The 16,206-nt window shown below is 44.1% G+C and overlaps 1 protein-coding gene across 1 annotated transcript in view; it reads right to left on the bottom strand.

Annotated features, from left to right (window-relative positions):
* The window catches only part of GTF3C2 (general transcription factor IIIC subunit 2), a 720,157-nt gene extending 707,309 nt beyond the window's left edge, over positions 1-12,848 (bottom strand). Inside the window, exon 1 of the mRNA XM_069236502.1 lies at positions 12,676-12,848. The gene's annotated coding sequence lies outside the window, so the exon portion shown is untranslated. The remainder of the gene's footprint in view (positions 1-12,675) is intronic.
* Positions 12,849-16,206: the final 3,358 nt, after the last annotated feature.

The raw sequence follows: 16,206 nt of genomic DNA, 5'->3' as shown, positions 1-16,206 counted from the left end.
CTCCTTTCATTTTCTTCTGAATGCTTTCCTACTGCGATACTTTCCTAAGTTTCAGTTGCCGGGGGGGGGGGGAGGTTAATGGTTGCTTCTGCTTCTCTACTACAGTTCCAGATAATGTTGATAATTGAAAGTTTACCTTGTACTTTTGGAAGTTAGGAGTAAAATGCACTTTTAAGGAGTATATAGGCAACTTTAATTCAGAAGTAATATTACTAGGCACATGAAATTACACTGTGTTATTTTTTTTTAATTGGTTAAACCGCATCCTAACTGTGTAACTTTTTACGCAGCTGTGCGGTCGAAGCACCGGCTATGTCCTGCACACCAGTTAATACCAATTTTAGGTCTGGCCTAGAGACACTGAGCATCATGTTTTACATAAAATTGACAAAAAAGATACATCCTTATATACTTGCCTGGTCAGTCCTTTTCATCCGTTGGTCGATTAAAGTGCCTGCCTTTCCTATTTTGCTTCTGCTTAGTATAGCACATACGAGACAATGAGTCAGCCTAGTTCAGCCATTTACTCTGTCACTGTAATGACACTTTGCTTGTGCACTTTGGCTTAAAAAGTAGTCCCACTCAAGTGTTGGGGCTCCTGGGTCAATATCCCCCTTGATTTCATGTGTTTTTTCCATTTTTCTGATGGGTCATTTTTGTGCAAACCTGCATGCCACTCGAGCTTTTAAAACGTGTGTGTCGATAAATGAATAAATGTTGCAGGCTTGTTATGGCCACATGTTTTGGCTTTGTTATTGAGGACTATTGATCTAATTGTTGGGAATAAAACAGGGTGCGATGTGCTTACGTCCTTGGCCTGTAATGGCTTCATAATAATGCTTATTTGCAACTGCGTCTGGGTAGGGCAAGGAATTACACTATAATAGACTGCAGTGTACGAGCTTCCTGTAATTTACTCACATATCACCTTTATAATTAGGTGGAATAGTCTTAGACACCATACATGGAAAGAAGGGAATTCAGAAAGCCTATGGTGTGATGTTGGGAATGCAAATTTAGCAATACAATTTAGTGAAGTAGGACCAAAATAGTAAAGTGAAGGGAAAACCGGTTATATGGGCTACAACAGCTTCTTTTTTAGGTCGAACACGCAAGCACTGTGACCAGTTGTTAGTCTTGTGTGCTTTTAAGCATGCCCACCGCATGTCGATCTTTCATTCGTTTGTGGGCTTGCCTACAAACGAATTAAAGAGATGGGAGTTATCATTGGTAAATGCTTTATGTTTGTCCCTCGTTGGGGCGTTTTTTTTACTGCCTTGCAGACTGTCCCTGTAACATGATTAATTGCATGACTGCTGATACATTTGACTGTGAGCGAACTTCTGTTTCTTTTTTTGTCTCTCCGTCTCATGCCGCTATGAATCAGCTCGCTTATGTCAACTTATGTTTTACTTTTCATTTCAATTTATGTGGCAAGAAAAGTCCTGTCAGGAATTTACAGTGCTAATAGCTCTAACTCGAGCAAATGTGAGACCCATGGCATTGCAAATGCTTGTTTTAATTATTTCGACTCAGGAAACTCGGAAAAGAATTTGAAAAGAATAAAAGCAGCAACAATTAAAAGGAAACGCTTGCCCTTGCCTAATTTACTTTCCGAAGATTCAGACATTTGGTCCTCTTTAGAAGCCCAGGGGGCAGATTTATGGGCATCCATGAGAAGAGTCATGCTAAGTACACCTTCTGCCTCAGACGGCAGCTCAGCTAAGTGAGTTGACTAGACTGCCCTTCCCCTAGCCACCATAAAAGCTGTTACGTGACAAAGCGTGTGCTTTCACACAGTATGTGGAATGCAGGAGATACCAAAAAAAAAAAAAAAAAATTGAAATCAGCTTTTCAGCTACACACTAACAAAAATACCTGCTGTTGTGTTTTTACAGTCAAGATGGGACAGTTGGGGAGTAACACAGCGTGATTGGGGGCATTTGAGGGGGGGAGAACAGTATGCGATGGAGAGAGCTAGAAAACATACATTTTCATAGAGTGCTAAATGAATTAGAAAAAGCAGCTTCCTAAATGTGAACAGTGAAAGGATGGTCAGCCAATCAAAAGGATCGCAAAGAGGCTAAGCTCCAGAGGAGGAACAAACACCAGAAGACAAAGGCAAGTCATTTGACAAGTAGCAACAAAACAGGGTGAAAACTAACCAAATGGTACCCAGGAGCCAGGCTGTAAGTCCATCACAAGATTATAATAGATCTTTCACAACCAGACAGCAAGCTCTGCCCGGTAGTGAGATCAAAAAATGGATTGTGTAAAGTTAAAAGGCCCCAAAGGAAATAGTCAGTGTCAACAGCACCTTCTGACCATTCCTATTTGCACTGATGGTAGAGCCACTGGTACTTAGGATTCAAGGACAGGCGGACAGCTGAAGAATCCAGTTTGGATCTGTAGAGGTACAAGCTCTGCTTATTTGCCCCCAATGTGTTGTTGACTAACAGAGGCAGTTTGGGCAATCGTGGCCAAACCAGAACATTTAAAAAAAGTTTCGGATTTCAGGAGTCAAAAGCAAAATTCTACAGTTACCCATCTCTATCTCAAATTAAATTAAGAACGAGATTACATATTTAGGAACTAAAATGAGTGTATAGAAAAAAAGAACAAGGAAAAAACGGCTGTCTCAAAGAAACCACATTTTAGAAGACCTCAAAAATATGTCTTGTTATCTTTCTCCTAGATAGGTAGGTGTAACATACCAACATATTAGTGCCCTGGTGCCAAATATCTCTTCCAGGCTATCCCCTTCTCCTAACCGAGAAAGAAGCTAGAAAATTTACTTAGAAAAATGATACACACAAGTTAGTATAAAATTGCTAATGGCAGGAAGAGAAAGGGGAGATTTGCCATGCCTTAAACTCTTACAGAACTACTGTGCATTGTACCTTCACAATCATCGAATGGGACAGCTAAAGAGTCAGATAAAGAAAATGTCTACTTATGGACAGGGCGGTTGTGGATAGATCAGATGTTGGGGGGGGGGGGGAGGGATGCCTTCGAATAGTTAGCCAAAGGCCAAATGCTCAATAATGCATAAATCTTGACACCACCAAAACAGTAGTAGATATATGGGAGTAAGCCACTACACCTAGAGGCCTAACCACTTTCCCCATCATCCAACTCACCAATACATAACAACACTAAATTCTTTAAAGGGATACAAGATAACAAGGTGGAAAGTAGGCAGTACCCCTAACCAATGTATTTCATTAACAGCAAATAAAAACAGTCACACAAGGTAAATCAAACTTCCACTTGCTAGGAACAAATATGCTTCCATACATATAGTTGAGGGACCTAGCCCTGTTGCCACCTAATAAAAGGAGCTGTCATAAAGGACTAAACCGTATTTTTTAAAATTTGGGAGACTACATTTCGCCTTCAGAAGTCTAATCTCAGGCATTTACAAACGTTTAGGGAAAGGAGCATGTGAACAGACATGGGAGTACCAGATTATTGGTAGAGCATCACTCAAAGGGAATTAAAAGGCAAACAATTGTTTAACGTGCAAAGATGTAACAGTCATGCACATTTATTAGGAGGGTAGGTGGGCAAAAGCTTTCATTAGTCTGGAAAGAAATCCTAAGACACAAAAAAAAAAGAGTTATGAGGGGACCAGACAGCAGCAGTCCCAGGGCATATACTACTCAGTCTCTGAGGCAATACTGCACAATTGGTATATTGCATGAGGGAATCTCACTCCAAATGGTCAGAGTTGCAAAAGTCCTAACTGCCTCCCAATGGAAGTAAAGGGGTCCCACTTCATAACACAACAGTTCCAAAGGCTGTGGCAATTCTCAGCAATGAAAAAGCTGACAAATAACCTTAGGCTAGAGAGCAAGGCAATTGAGAATAAGTGGATGCAGCAAGTAGACTATTTGAAGAGAGCAAAACACTGACAACATGCACTAATAAGATTAACAACATTGCAAATTTTGGAAGATCATGAACAGAAAGACGTAAAAGAGGAATAGGCCAGAAAAATGTATTGAAATAACTGAAGAGAGATGAACAGCTTGTAAAAGATACTCACTGAGAACTCACATGTTCTTTCTCAATTTCTATATTGGATTTAAAGAAGAGCTGGGAAGGAGAGTAGTTTGGGAGAAGGGTTGGATTATTAGGAGGATAGGAAGTTAAAGAGGGGTCGCATAAGCAGAATAATTAGGTTTTCAATGTTGTACATCCTTCCTCGAACAAAAAAAAAAAAAGCAAAGATTTAAAAAATTTTAAAAGCAAGCAGTTATTAAATCCTCAAACCTAGACTTCAAAGTACCCACTGTGCATAATCGTATTTATACAAGATGAAACTAGCCGGGGAAGCAACAGACTGCTGTACTTGAATACAGGTATACAATCTTGCACTTTACTGAGAAGATAAACTCCTATTTCGTGCATTACAGAACTTGTTTTAAAATCAAGAAATGCTGTGCGAGCCCTGCTAGCCACCAAAAGCCCACTATCTAGAGATAGTCCCAAAAGCTCCCCACCATCCAAGAAAATGTTCGAGCACAGACCATTCTCCTTACATTACAGCGATGGGATATATTCAACATTTTAGATCTTCCTAGAATCATAAATATTCTAGGGTGTAAATTCCACATGTGCTGACCAACGCTGTGCATGATAATGGGGTGTTTCTCACCAAACAAGTGCTACACACTATGTTGGGGGTTCGCCAAATATTGAACTCCCCTGAGCATGGGTGACTACCATCCATATTATCTCACCATAAGACTGCCATCAGCTGGTGGCAACTGAATCGCGTTGAGTAAAAGTAATTACCTCTGCATCCACTTCCTCGTTCCAGTCTTTTTTTTTTTTTTTTTTTTTTTTTTTTAAGTGTGAGATAATTCCATTTTTCACAACAAGAACAAAAAACTCAAATCTCAAATCCTACTTTGATTTCTAACTACAAACTGTTCTCCACTTTCACATGGGCCTTTGGTAATTCAGGTGACATTCTTTGTCACCTGAACTATTTAAATTCCTTATTTCTTTAATAGTCTTCTGGGATGTTAAGAGGGTTTCAGCACATTTGAAACGCTGCTGCAAGACTGGCCTTATAGTAGTCTTGGTTATCTTCTGTCTCGTTTATCTTCTGCTTTAGGGGCTCTGAACACATACCTTCCACGCTCCCCGTCTCCTAACAGGTCAACTTTAAATTGCCTTGCTTAGTCCTTTGTGGCCCTCACTATTTGTAAAGCCAGTTTCAACATTATTCTCAATATCGGAAAATAAAATTTTCTGATGTCCATTTGGTCACTACTCCCAAGTTATGTCATGTAAAATTGGGCTGCTGCAGGGCCTTTCCAGTTAAAGCAGCCCAGCTTTGGAATTCTTTGCCCCTCCCAAGTGAATGTTGAAACAACGACTGTCTTTTCAAAAAGCCTTAAAGACTTTGACATTCTACTCAAAAAGTTGCCCACAGCATGGAGTTAAACCATTTTTTACCTTAGTGCCAAGCAGATTATAAGCATTATTAACATAACATACCAGATATAGGGGGCGGTTCGCCCAGCAGTCACCCTGCTTTTTGGTATGTCTTGTAGGTTGGACATCCTTAGTCTTGAGTCTCAGAGCAATGATTTCTGTTTTAGCTTTGTTCTTGTATATTTTTTAAGGTTGGTATTTTTGTTTTAACTAAGAGCTTAAAGCGGGTCTCCTGCTGCGCAAAATGAATTGTTGGTAGCATCTAGTGCACTATAAAGTCCAAACTGCAACCGCCACCGCTCCCTGATTTGGCAACCACTAGTAAAGGTACAATCACCCCAAGCAGCACTGTCCCCATCTGCATCCATTGCCCCCCTTTGCAAAAACAAACAAATCAAACACCTGCAATCAGGCACTGTCTGGCTACTGATTGAGATTTAGTTCTGTGAAAGTAGACCTAAGTCTGCAACGCAGTTCAGTTATACAGCAACAATAGCTATGCTGTCAAACAATACTGTCACCGCCACATCAGAGGTATGAACTTTTTAAACATAATCTACTTGCCCATGGGACATAATGCTTCAGAAAATCTACTTGTTCCGTAAAAGAAATCCATGTGTCCTTTTTGGCACCATGCAGTGAGGGAACAAATTAAGGAACTGTTATGAAATGCGGGCTCCGATGACAAACCCTGATTATCCTCAAATTTTAATCAGGGTTTGGATTGAATCAAGGCTCTGATTTTCCCACATTGCCACAAATCTACATACAGGCATTTAAGTAGGTGAAAAGCTGAAGTGGCAGCATTGGGATGCCCTGTGAGTTTGTGGAACACACACTAACTTGCTTGTTGAAGAGTATTCACCAACTTTTCATCAATCCTTTCCGACACTAGAAAAAGTTGAAAGTTTACTCTTGACAAAGGCAGGAATACAACTTTTTCTAGGATGCAGAAGGAGGGCAGGTGAGACAGGCCCTATGGCCAGCTCCCACTGTGCATGACCAAAGGCCCTGCTCAGTGTGGGATTGGCTGCCTTTACGAGGGTTGGCCACAGAACCTGCTCATAAGCCAGGTCTTGTGGCCAACCCCCACTGTGCACAGCCAAAGGTCATGCGCAGAGTGGGGTTGACTGCAGGAGTGGGGTTGCTCACAGGGCCTGACCACAGGCCAAGCCTTGTGGCTAAGCCCCACTGCACAGGGGCAAAGGCAGTGAAGTAATATGGTACTTAACTGCAACTGTGTAAACTATAACACAAAGTATGACACCCAATGGATTAGGCCAATGATGTCAAAGAACATATGCTAACACTGATACTCAATGGATGATGACATCAATTAAGCCATTTGAGAGGTCATCAGTAATGTTGAATTATGTCACAGAACACGTCATGAGTGATGTAATATGTGAGGTCATAAGCAGTGCATGGCTGGGGTGAAAGTTAAAGTTAGCTGTTAACTATAACTGGTGAAATACTGTGGGTTTTTTTTAAGTTCAAAACGTTAATGTCACTGACAAATTCACCTAACTATAACGATACTTTAACCACAGTTTTTTTCCCAGTGAATTTCTATTTTTTTTCCTTTTTAAAACAAAAGCAGATCTTTCTATCACACCTAACTATAACGTTACTTTAACCTTTGTATTTTTTATATAACTTACATTTAAACAACACTAATATGTGAAAGTTTTTACGTAACTGACCAAAATATAACTTGCTTGAATATGTGAGGGAATAAGCAGTGTTTTGTGAGGGTACAAGTTATACTTTAGGTCAGTTACGTTGGTTTTTAAAACTTCGTTTTTATATTACAGACCTATATATAACACCAGTTTAACCTTTGATTTTTTTTCACTTAACTGTTTTTATTTTTAACTTCAAGTAAGATCTTATTGGAACACTTAAGCGTATTTCAGGTATATCGGCTGTGGGTGGAGTGGGAGGGAGCAGCAACACGTAAAAAAAATGTATTTCATTTTTTTACTGAAAACTGAAAAAAGGTTACAGGGACATTATAGTTAAGGTGGCATTTTACCCACACAATACCATAGAAATTAAGCAGTTATAGTAATACTTGGTTATATTTATTTTAAGAAACTATAACTCGTGGCCTAAAGTTGCTTAATGGCACAAGTTATAGTTTCTTCAGATAAGTATAACTGCTGAATTTCTATGGTTTTGCATGTGTAAGATGTCAATCTAACTATAACGTCCCTGTAACCTTTTTTTTTTTTTTTTTTTCAGTGAATTTTATTTATTTAAATAAAGTAATATGTAACACGCATATGTTAATGCAACAACCGCCGCACACATTTGGCCGTGCGCAGCGGGGAAATGGTGTGCGAGTAGGTGAGATTTTTTTTCCACTGGGCTTCTGATCAGCGGATCCATCGCAGATTTATACTGGGGAGCACAATGGGCGCTGCGGTAGATCAGCGAATTTACAAACGGTTATAAAAAAAGCCCACTTTCTTGCCCATGAGGGGCCCCCTCAGAGACCCCTCCATGTGTCTTATGGGGCCAGGATACCTCTATAATGACCCCTTATGTGTGTTTTTACTTATGTTTTCCCCACAGGGTCCAGCCAAGAAATTAAATGATGGCTTCAACTTTCCACTCAGGTCGCGGACAGACAATCAGGGCCTTGCTTCCCCCCACACTGGGTCCGCGGATACCCACAGATTAGGGAAGGATCCGCGTTCCTAGATATCTACATTTTTTTACTTTTATAACTCCGAAACTACTGAACAGATTTGCACCAAATTACAAAAAGGTCTCTTTCTAGACCAAGCTCTATTTCCTGCAAAATTTGGTGAAATTCCGTTCAGCAGTTTGGACTGTAGTTGTGTCTAAAAACTGCAAAATACCTATAGCCATTGCGTGGGGAAAAAGCATTTTGTGACCCCCCGCCCCTTGACGAATCACTCTGAAGTAACCGGTACACTAGTTTTGTAACTTTCGAGAAGATTCGACTGACGGCTCCAAAGTTATTAGCAAAACAAAAAATGCTTTGTCTATGGGAAATGTTGGCCCTAAACTAAAACTACCTACTGGTTGTCACCAGCAGGAGATAAATATATGTATATATAAAAATCTATCAGGAGTCGCCCACTGGGCCTCCCACACAACGGCCAAGGGACCAGGGTACCTCTACCCAGCCGCTTGTACCTTATGTTTTTTTATAAACTCAGGACAACAAGACCATGTCAAAGAGAACTCAAAATTATGGCCGTTACAATTCTGTTGATGTTGTGGCCTGTCAATCAAACCACTCAGTCAAGGCCAGAAGTCACCAATTTTTAAACCTTAATTTCTCAAAAACTTCAGCATATTTACATCAAATCACAAAAAGCCCACTTTCCGAGTAAACATTTAGCTTTCTGACAAATTTGGTGTAATTTTCTTTGGCCATTTTTTTCTGTATCGCTATCTAAAATTTCAATGGAAGACTGAAAACTGGGAACCACCTTTTTCCCGGCCTCCGCTTGACAGGAAGGAGCTGTGCATGAACTTTCATACAGCAAAGTTTTGCGAAGATTTGTCAAATGGCACCAAAGTAATTAGCAAAATAACAACAACAACAACAACAAAAAATCTCTCTTCCGATGAAAACTCTGAGCTACGTCTAACTACACAGGGAAGACTACCACTGTGTTTGTTAAGTAGTTATAGTAACTTTTTTTTTCTTCTTCAGTGAGTATATACATTGCACCCGCCAGGATTTTCAAATTCACACAAGGGAGGTGATAAACTATAGACCCAACTCTCTGCTCCCTTTCACAGCCAAACTAGCCGAATAGGCCGTCAACCAGCAACTCACCAAATCACTTGAGACACACCAAATCCTAGACCCATCCCAATCCAGACTCAGGAGCAGCCACAGCACAGAAACAGCACTTCTAGCAGCCACCGACGACATATGCACCATACTAGACCACGGAGGCCTGGCAGCACTCATCCTCCTCGACCTCTCCATGGCATTCAACACTGTCTACCACTCCACCCTATGTGCCAGATTCCACGACACCAGCATCCATGATGAAGCATTGGAATGGATCAGGTTCTTCCTCACCGGAAGAACAGAGTGTCAGACTACCGCCGTTCACATCAGAACTCAAAGATACATGCTGCAGAGTGCCTCAAGGATTATCACTCAGCCCGACGCTTTTCAACATCCACTAGCCAAGATTAAACAACATGGGCTAAACATGGTCTCCTACGCCGACAATACCCAACTGATCCTCTCCCTGTCCAACAACCCTGTAAAGGCCAAGAGAAATTCACACAATGGGATGAGAGCAGTCGCCTCCAGGATGGAGGCCAGCCACCTCAAACTCAACTCAGACAAAACGGATATCCTCGGAATCGGCTCCACCCGTTCTGCCTGGAAAGACTACTGCTGGCCTACCACACTAGGAAGCGCCCCGCTCCCACAGACCACGCATGCAATCTGGGCATCATCCTGGACTCCTCTGTGTCCATGACTCTCCAAGTCAACGCCGTCTCGTCATCATGCTTCCTCACCCCCAGACTCCTTCGAAAGATCTTCAAGTGGATTCCCTCCGACACGAGGAAAACAGTCAGCCATGCACTTGTCACTAGCAAACTGCACTACGGCAATGCACTCTATGCCGGCATCAACAAGAAACTGAAATCAAGACTACAAAGAATCCAGAATGCAGCAGCCGGACTCATACTGGACATCCCCAACACAGCGACATATCCTCCCACCTCAGAGACCTACACTGGCTCCCAGTCAACAAGCGCATCACATACAAACTTCTGATACTCACCTACAAGGTAATACACAACATAGGACCTGTATACCTCAACCACCGCCTTTTACGTACCCAACAGACAACTCCGCTCTTCCCAAGAGCCATAAAAGCACAGCAGGAGGAAGATCCTTCTCCTACCTCATAGCCCAGACATGGAACATGTTACCTCTCAAACTCAGGCAGACCGTATCACTGAAGCAGTTCAGGAAAGACCTCAAGACCTGGCTTTTCGATTGAGCAGTACACCTGCAAACAGTGCCTTGAGACCATACGGGTGATTAGCTGCGCTTTAGAAATTAGTGATTAACTGTTGGGACTTTTGTAAAGATCCTGCGACTTTCACAAAAGCCCCCCCAAAAAATGTAATCCTATCTGACCCTCCTATTACTGCCTCTGCATTGCCTCGTGAAAGAAATGCTTGCACTCTTTTGCCCCTGCTCTGGGACACAACTGTGGGCTTCCTGGAGGCAGAGTCTGCCTTCAAGAACCTCAAAACAAGCATTGTCATGCCCGCCAAAATGGTTAAAAATACTGCTGCACTGTAGGACACTGCATGTATATGAGCGCCCTCGTCTCATTTGTAAGTCTTTCTCCTGGTCCTCCAACTGACTGCCTGGCAGAGGTCTTTATGCCCTAGCTCTAGTCCTCATTTCCTTTTCAGTCACCTTTGTCCTCACCACCAACCTCTGCATCACAGAGAAAAGTGAAATACATGCTGCAGGGGCTGTTACACTAGCTCTCAACCCACTCCTTGCACCTTACATTAAAATGGGAGGAGGATGCAGGGGCATATCAGCACCTCCCTTCACCATATAGCACCTCCCTTCGCCAAGTTCTGACCTTGTACTGGTTCTACATCACGCAGTTACCAGAGATGCAGCTACGAGCAGTGTGAAAATCTCAGTTGCGTACCTCAACTTAGAGGAAGCACACCCTGTTATTGATACTCAAAATGCATAAGGAAGAAGAGCTTGGCAGGGTACATATTGCCCCTAATAGTGTACGTGTTATGCACCAGTCAGTGTAGAAGGTTCTGTCAGTGGAGTGAGTGGGCAAGGGGGTATGGATTCTTGTAATAAAGAGGGATGTAAATTCTGACAGAGTATACAAGGCATGAGTGCAACACCTAGCGTGTACAATGGTCCGGCTTCTCGAAAGGCACAGTCAGGTTTTCCCTGTTGGTTTATGGATGTGTAAATCGTCTGACTGAATACTATCCTCGCTTTGCCAACGTATGGGGGGGCTCGATAGAGACACCAGATTTTCCAGCCAATGCTATGTGGGACAGCTACTAGTATGTGCAGGTGGAGATGCTGACAGAGAATGAATTGAGAGTAGAACTCCTGCAGCATATGAGAGCACAGTACTGGACTGTGCAGTGACTTCTACTCCTGATAGTCTATGGGTTGCTGACCCTGACATGACATGGTTTGTCTATATATTCCAGCAGTGTAAGACATACTGCAGATGGAAGTGTGGAGGGATCAGAGATCCTGAACTTTTAGAATGGGTAAGGGTGTATTATCTGAGATACTGCCAAAGGTATGGATAGGCATACAGATGTTGACAAAGTAATTTGGTTACCAACGGCAGTGTAAAGGGTTCAGATACTCTGGCTGATTTTAGCTGCGTACGAAGGGTAGAGATCACGATGGCGTGGCTGTGTATGAAGGGTACAGGTCACGATAGTGAGGAGGGTTTTTTGTGTACGGGTGGTTTACGCCTTATAGCACCTGGGTGTGCAGATCCTGATAGTGGGGAGGAATGGAGACGCAATAGCGTATGTGGAGCAAATGTAAAGCCCATGCAGGTGTCCGATTAAGCAAACCACTGCGGTGCAGATCCTATACGTATGCATGGTGCTGGCTCTATCAGCGTATGGCTGTAAGAATCCTGGTAGTGCACGAGTGGGCAGAACTAGCAACTGATGCAGGAGGCAAGAAACTTTCTGCAACATGCAGAACTAGCAATGAAGGGCCGTGCTATTCTGGCAGCGTACGGACGTGCAGACCCTCTCAGTGGAAGCAGTGCGGGAGCTGTCAGTGCACAGGTCTGAAGATCCAGGCAGTGTGCAGGGGGCACCTGCAGCCAAGTGTGCAGACGCAGAGTCCTCGGCACTGGCAGTGCCCGGTGGTACTTCTCCTGCGAGTGCCCGGGGGCACAATCCCCCAACCCTGGCTGAGTACATGCTGCAAGTGTGCGATGGTGAACCATGAACGTCAGGATCACCTCCGGGAGAATCAGGACCACTGTATAGGCGATGCCCACGCTCACTTGGGCGGGGGGTACTGCCCTAAACAGGGGGTGTTACCCCAGACTCCTCCCCCCCTCCTTTCCCTCCAGAATGATCCCACTCTCTCCCTCTCTCCTCTTCCTGGGCTGCTCCGCTTCCCCCGGAGCCCCCTCCCTGCCCCCCGCTCTGCCCCCGCCGGGGCCCCGCCCCCGGTACCTGCCGCCACCGCCGCTGTCACTTGTTCGCTCCAACTGCAAAGAAAACGGCCGGGGTTCCCAGTCCTAACGAGGCGCTGGGGCCGCGAGACGTGCGACATACGCGCTGACGTCAAACGACGCGCCTCAGCGCACGCGCCGGGCCGCTCGAGCGAAGGGGCCCCCAACGAACTGCCTGGCCTCTGCTCATTGGGAGGCTGACGCGCGTGCCGCCCAGCTGTGCGCGAGCGCCCCACTGCGCATGCGCGGGCCATTGTTCAGGTCGCCTCAAGAGTTGTAGTAACGGGCGTCAGCGGTGCAGGTGTCGGGGCCGCGGGGGTGAGAGAGCGGGCCCCGGGACTAGAGGCCCGTCTCCATTTCCCCGTGTGAACGGCTGTAGGAGTGTCGTAAACTCCTGCTTTCGCTCCCTCCTGCAGGCGTAAATGCAAGTAAACGGGGGACATTACATCTCCGGGTATTCGCCCACCTCCCCTGTAGGTGGGCTCAATTATTGCCACAGGTGGCCTAGCGTGCGTGGGCGCCGAACGGGAACGAGCCCGTGCTCGCGTGCAGCATCCAGAAGCGTTAAATTGGGACCAGAAATTAAAAACTAGCTCACGTGCGAATGACAAACGTTCTCCAACGTCGCTTGCTTAAAATCGGGGCGCTATTTTAGGGCGATGTTTGTGGTAAATATTTAAAGTGTGTTGGGCTAGTAGCATTGGTCAAGACTGAAAACACCGTTATTTCCTCGCAGTCCACTCCCAGGTGGGCTGACGTGCGCTGTAAATCTCATTCCCCACGCACCCAAATCTCCTGCTCACTTGTATCACCAGCCCTTGCTCACAATCAGATGTCGGACTACCCCGTTCGCAATCAGGCCCTAAAACTACTGGTCATTCTTAGGAATCCTCACTTGCCACTGACCAACATGATCTCAAAGGACCACGCTCATCCTCAGAGCTGGGGGCTTGTGTTGACTCTGAGACCTGTGGGTGCTGTTCATCCCAGGTCTCTAAACTATCCTCTTACCATCCCTGTTATAAATTGGGTTACTGGTTGACTGAGGTGTGAAGCCTGGTCAAGCAGCAACCACAGTCCTAGTCCGGGTAAGATGCAAGCAAACCCCAAATTAACCTGTGATCAACCCCTTGGTAGCTTGGCACAGAGCAGTCAGGCACTCTTGGGTGCTGCTCATCTAAGGTCTCTAAACTACCCACTTACCATCCCTGTTACAAATTGTGTTACTGCCTAAGTGGGATGGGAGTCCTGGTCAAGAAGAAACCAAAATCCTTGCCCCAGTAAAGCATAAGTAAATCTCAAATTAACCTGTGCTCAATGCCCTGGTAGCTTGGCACAGAGCAATCATGCTTGGAGGCAGTGTGTAACATTTGTGCAACACTTCAAACAGTGAAAACAGCACACAAAATAATCCCACGCAAGGTTAGAAAAATGGGGCAGAATTTAAGTAAATAAAACAAGACAAAAATCCAATCAGTACTAACAGAAAGCTGAATTTTTAAATAGTAAACTGTAATATAGCCCCTAAAAGTATAAAGTGGCAACCAAGCCTCTCTGGTAATGCTAGACTGGGTCAAAGTCAAACGTTCAGGCCCACCGCGATGGAACATGAATCAGATACCATCCCAGATTAGTTCTGCTAAAGTATTACCTTCTTAAATTTAGTGGCAAGTGTCTCATTCTCATTAGTGGCAAGTTCTCATTCTCAAACAGCAGTCAGCGTGGCGAGAACAGCAGGCCCAGCGTTGTGGATGGGCGGGCTGGAGCTTCACATTGGTGGCACCCCCGTAGTCTGACAATGTCCTGTGCGAAAAGATGGGTTGGTGGCAGCTCATGCTTATTTTCAGTGCGAGAGGCACAGTTCTGGTGTAAACGGATCTCTTTGTGGTCACAAAGAGCCCAAAAGCTTGAATTTAGGAGCTTGACTGCCACACCAAGTGTCAAGGACCCGAGAGGCACCTCTTGAGAGTCAAGAACTTGCTAAAGTGTGGTCCAGGAACTGTTGGGGAGCCATTTATGTCCCAGAGGCTCTGATCATGGCCCCAGCAGACTATCCCTTTGATTCACTCTGGGGTCCTGGGTCCAAGATGGATTGCAAGTCCAGATCTTACTCCTGAGGCAAGAGGGCAGTATGTCAGCACAGCAAGGCTGCAGTTCCTTCAGCGTAGCAGTCCATGAGAGTGACAATCCTCTCAGCAACACTACAATCCTTCCTGAAGGTCCAGAAGTGTACTGAAGAGTTGGTGTCTGAGGTCCTTCTTTTATACCCTGATGCCCTGGTTCTGGAAGGTGGGAGAAGCTTCTAGACAGTGGCTTTGAAGTGAATGGAAACTCCTTCCCCTGTGCTGGTTCCAAGCTGGCAGTAGTGAGAAGACATGGTCGTTAGGCCCTTTGTGTGAAGGTAGAGCACAAGCTATTCAGGTACAAGTGGGGCTGTGCTCTGCTCTGCCCTCTCATCCTGCCAGCAGACGGCCCACCCAGGCACACCTACTCCCTGTATTGTGTGACTGTCTAGAAATAATTCAAAAAGTCTGTCAGTTACACCTAGTCATGTGACCCAAGCCAGACCCCAGGCACAAACGGGCTGAGGGTAGAAAAATGTCAGCTTTCTTAAAGTACACAAAAGAGACAAGAGCCAACACTGTAAGTTACTTGGATAGAATTATTATTCACAATGAGAAGGAAAACCAATTACCTCTCACTGGCATCAATTCATAGCATTTATCAAAATAACAATTTTAATTGAAAAACATTTATCCCACACATAAAAACAAATACATAAATGAACAATTACCCAATATAAAAAATTGGCACTACACAAACATTACTTACATCAAAAACATTTGGCAATAGTATAAAGACAAACAATAACACATTGAAAAATAAAATTCAGGTTCTGCACCAATTCGAAAAAAGAAAACTAGGAGCCTAACTCGTTCAAAATAGTTTTTGGGCTCCTCCCTAAAGACCAAAATAGTTTTCTTTTTTTTTTTTGTGTGCAATAAATGTTTTTCAAATGTTTTTTTTTTTTTTTTTTGTAAATGCTGTGAATTGATGCCAGTGATAGGTAATTGGTTTTACCCTCTCATTGTGAATGATAATTATTTCCAAGTAAAATACAGTGTTGTCTCTTGTCTCTTTTGCGTGTTTTGATTAGCCTAGCTCTGCTGTTTTGGGGGCCATACCCCTTTTCTATTACAGTAGCTTTCTAAAAGTGGCATTTTTAGGGTCGAACGCAAAGCGCTCTGTCCTTGCTGTAATCTCTCTATGGGCTTGTAACCACGCGCACTGTGCGTCCATATGTTTGGTTGGTTTGTGGGCTTGCCTTTTACAATTCACTTGCTTTCATTAGTGGAAGGCATGTGTACGTCATGCCTTTTCCGGTGTTTAGCCCTCCTCGAGTGTACCGGCCAACTACTGAAAAAATACAAGGCTCCACGTTTTCGGTATGGTTTCCGGTCTACTTTTTTCTATTTATTTCCTACGCAGCGCGATCTTGCTGGGCGGTAGTTGAGCGCTTTGCATCACATCG

Source organism: Pleurodeles waltl, chromosome 5 (genome assembly GCF_031143425.1).
Source record: "Pleurodeles waltl isolate 20211129_DDA chromosome 5, aPleWal1.hap1.20221129, whole genome shotgun sequence".
Classification (NCBI taxonomy): domain Eukaryota; kingdom Metazoa; phylum Chordata; class Amphibia; order Caudata; family Salamandridae; genus Pleurodeles; species Pleurodeles waltl.
Note: the sequence above shows the minus strand (reverse complement) of the source record. Positions and strands in the feature narration are given on the sequence as shown.